The following is a 4,740-nucleotide window of genomic DNA, read 5'->3' on the forward strand; positions in this document are numbered from 1 at the left end:
ATTGTTGCCATTACTGCTGCCATATTGCTACAACCGTTTTTATGTGTGTCAGCATTGAAGCATCTTGTTTATGCATCTTGTCCTGATATTGCCTCGTGTTGATTGCTATCATAGGTCTCTGCATGCATGTGACTTTTGCTACATGCTGTACAGTTGCTTCATGTTCACCACTGTGGATGCCACAGTGTTATGTGCTGCCAATGCTGTACAACAGTGCTCCCAATAAGAGTTCTTAAGCACCGGGACAAAATGTCCTGACAAACCCAAACTTGTCCACACAAATATATACTTTGCATGGGCAAAAGTGACCTATAAAAGCATTCTCTGATGTAAAGCAATCTGGCTGTAGGCATTCCCTTTGTTGTGCTGAGGATAGACATTCTTTTGTGCTGAGATACTATTACAAGTGATTTCGTGGGGTTTCTGTGCAGTAGAAGGGTTGGCATTGGTACATTAGTGGTCACTCCCTTGATGTTTACCTCCTAGCAACCAAGAGACAGCTATTAGTAGTAAAGTAAACAGTACACCAAATATGCAAACCCTGTGTTTTTTGAGGTAGATAAAAACAGTGGACCTGGGGACTGAACTAACTACACTGACATGGCATAAGAAGATATAAAACAAAGAAATTAAAATGAAACTTTGAACGCTCATATCTCACAAATGGCTGTTGCAAATTTAATCAAATTTGCTGTGTGGTGTATCCTACCTGTGGGACAGCTATAATGCATAAATGGCGTGCTTTAGAGAAGGGGCCATGGAGCTATGCACCCATGAAAAAGCTGTTTTCTTTCTTCCTATTAATAAACTCATGGTGTAGTCGTCGGCTTTCTTGGCCGAACGACACACTACCATGTGTCTTGATATGCATAGTCTGGGGTAACTGCGTGAATGTGTCGGAAATTTGATCCTAGGCTCCAATGCAAGCTGCTCGTAGCTACCGCTGAGTTAGTATTTGCATTGAAGAAGCACCAGGGTATGGTGACTGTCTGTGCCAAAGTGGAAGGCTCTATGCATAGCTACTTTGGTTTTTATGGCAGCTTGGTTTGATTAAAGTAGTGTAGCGAAATTTCGCTTGAAAAACTTCAGATGGCATACCATAACTTTTTAATAGGCAAGTCTATTATGAGTGCAATACTTGTACTGGCTCGGTTGTCATAGTTAATTGCCAAAAAGTGCCCCCTTTCTCGTGACTCAACCATCACAATTGGATGATCATGCAATATTCTAATTGAAAATTCCAATTTTTGTATACTTGTTTGTTAACGTTTTTTGTAAATAATAATTGTCATGACTGGTGAACCCATGCATACCACGAAAGAATGGCGCTGCACACCTCGCTATATCAATGATTGTCGTCTAAAAATGAAGTATCCTTTATGCTTTGTTGTCAGCTATGTTAGATTTATTACACAGCATTACAAATCAAGAACTGTTCAAAAAGCACCCCTGCAATCCACACATACAGCATCAAAACAAAAGAAATGGATGTGCCCCAGTTATATCAACTATCGTCTGAAAAGTGAAATATTTATTACGTTTCATGTTCAACATATTACACAGCAGTACAAATCGAGAACTTTCCGAAAAGCGCCTAATCAAAGTAGCCACTATGAAAAATGTGAATGATTACCATTTACAAAGGGTAGCCATCAAGTGCTACCATTAAATTGACACATTTTGCTGTCGGCAAAGATGAATAAGACACAAAGGAGGACACTGGTAAATCCATGAAGAATGTATTATACATACTGCGGTATGCCAAAAGGCACCTCTCGGGTAGAAGTGACTTTGAACAGTGAAAAAATCAACCCCATAGCCTTCAGTTATGCTTGTCTCAAGGCATCAGTCAGTTGGTTACTCAGTCAGTTAGTAGAAAATTCCGTTTATTTTTTATTATTTTTAAATTCCGTAGTGGTGTTTCTGGTTGATCTGAAGATTTGCTAGGGCTTAGTTTTACCAATAATGCCTCATCATTGTCAGAGAAAAGTGAGGCTAGTTTTTGGGTTTAATGAGCCACACCCACTCCTTTGTGGTCCCTACTATACTACTGTATGATGTAATGACCAACCAATGCTGCCAAGGTGTCATAAATTAAGGTATTGTGAGATTGGTTTTGGGGTGATGTTTTTACCAGAAAACCCAAATCTTTGTGATACCTAATAGTGTTACTATGATAACAACGAAGTTGAAAATACCACAACCATGGATGTCTATACATTAGTAGGCTCCGGCCGATTATGCCGGCATAATTTAAAGCATAATAGGTGGCCAAAAGCATCAAGCATAATGTCAGCATAATAGGGACGATGTTTGAAAAATTAATTAAATGCGCAATACGCGCGCCTGAAAGAAAGCAAATATTCACTGCCAATAGTATTATTAGTGAATTTTATAATCAAAAACACGTGATACAACTTATTAAACCGTTTCTTTGTTGGTTATTCACACTTTGCAGAAATAAGATCGAGATACTCTAATAGAGCAGTCACTTACTCTAATAGAGCAGTCAGGAAAGGCTGATATACTCTAATAAAACAGTCACTTCTAGAGCATAATTTTGATTTTGAAAACATAATTTTGAGCATAATAGGCTTAATTTTTGAGCAATGCTCAAAAGCATAATAGGTAAAATTTCGGGCATAATAGGCTGGTGCCTATACATTAGCTTTTACTTTAATATTTAAAGAGCACTCACCATTGCCTGTGCTACGTTAATGTCTTAGCCACATACCTCGTAAGTCTCATCTTGTGCTTTAGTTTGTGATGCCAATTATTGTAAAAACACGTGTGTGTGTGTTATCATACTGTATATTAGGGATCATGGAGGTTTGGGTTTTTCTTGCCAAAAATGTGACCTGCTGAGCGAAAACCGGCTGTTTTCACAAAATTCTATTTTGCTGTAAGAAATATATTAAAATTAACTGGGTAAAATATGCATGTTTTATGCACATTTCAATTATTACGTTATGCACTGGAGAGAACTAATATCAATAAAACCTATACACCACCAAAATCTCCTGTTCATTGGGAATAAGAAAAATTTTGTTTTGTATTTGTATAGCATATGGGGCATGAGCTATGGGCATTTATTTACGATGCGGTAGAAATAAAGTTTATCATCATCATCATTAAATTGTTGAAATGGCATTCTTTGTCTACACAGAGATGTACAGGTAAAACACTATACCTTGATCAATGTGCCAGTTCATGGTGAACATACTGAACCAACTTTGTAGCTTTCTTCAATTGTGAGTTATGATCAATTAAATAAGCACCTGAAATTTATTTGCCATATTGTTGCTGTACAAATCGTGTTCCAACCAAACTGTCTAGCACTATAGCTCCAAGACTATTCATCAAAAAGGCTGAAACTTTTGCTGTCCACTCCTTTTGTTACTATAGCTCATAGGTAGTGGAGACGGGGGGATGGTCCCTCCACTTTTATGGGGTAATGTTTGAAGAAAAGATTGAGATACTCTAATAGAACAATCAGAATCTAGATGTTCTAATAGAGCATTCACAGTATTCAGAGAAGCAGTGTAGCAAGTTACTTAGCTATGTATGTGTAGTTATAAATAAAGAGGTGTAGCTTGTGGAGGGCAGCTATTGTCAGCAGGTAGTTGCCTTTTTTGGTCTTCGGCTTTATATAGCTGGCCTTCCCCCCTCACTCTTTGGTCACCCCTGCTAAAGATAACAGAGAAGCAATAAAATGGATTTGGGAAATGTGCAAAAGTGGTTGGTGTTTGCTCAGGGGTCACAAGTATCACCCAAAAGTCAGCTTCACAATGCCTTCCTGGAACCTTGGCAGAATTATTTAGTAGGCAGTAGTCAATTATGCTTTCGAGCTTTCAATTTATCTTTCTGGCAATTCTTTTTAAATTTGCTTATTATTTTCCAAAAATTATTCCCAAAATTTGTGTAAAAATAAGCATATTAGTGAGACTTTTACATAAATGACTGTTATATGGACTTGGAGTGACTGCTTTATTAGAATAGATCAATCTTTTCAACCGTTTTATGCTCGCTCTGTTTCAATGTTGCATCCTTTGCATTACGATACAAGAAAAACTTATAATTTGCACTAATACTTATCCAACTATTCTGGAATATTCCCCAATTATTTTGACTAGCTATTATTCCTGAAATTATTTTGGTATAATAGATGTGTCCCTATTGGTTAGGTATAACCAAGTCCAAAATACCTTCAGTATGACCCTACAGTGTAAATCTTCCAATAGATAGCTGTGAAATTTAAAAAGAATTGATGGAATTTTTACTGACTATTTGCCCGCCGATGCCTTCAGTCAAGCATAACTCGATAACAGCTATGACTATGGGTTTGATTGTTTTACTATTCGATGTCACTTTGTCCCCATAGGTGCCTTTTGGCACATCATAGTATGTACAATGCATGCATCATTATGCTTGTCCTCCTTTGTGTCTCCCATTTGTTTGTGCTGAAAGCCCAAAGTGTTGATTTATGATGCTCAATATCTTCAGAAAATAGGAATTGTTGTTATGTTCCGTGGAGACTGGATTGATTGCATAGGCACTTCTCTTACTGTTCTTCATGTATAATGGGCTGAACATAGTTGAAATTGAAGAGTAATGATCACTTCACTTTCAAGTCAGTATTTGATAGTTGGGGCACACGAATCATCTGTATATTTCATAGTGACTAGATTGATTGCAGAGGTACTGAAAGCAAAGCGTAATAACCAGTTCACTTTTGAGTAA

The sequence above is a fragment of the Dysidea avara genome, chromosome 14 (assembly GCF_963678975.1).
Source record: "Dysidea avara chromosome 14, odDysAvar1.4, whole genome shotgun sequence".
NCBI classification, from domain to species: Eukaryota; Metazoa; Porifera; class Demospongiae; order Dictyoceratida; family Dysideidae; genus Dysidea; species Dysidea avara.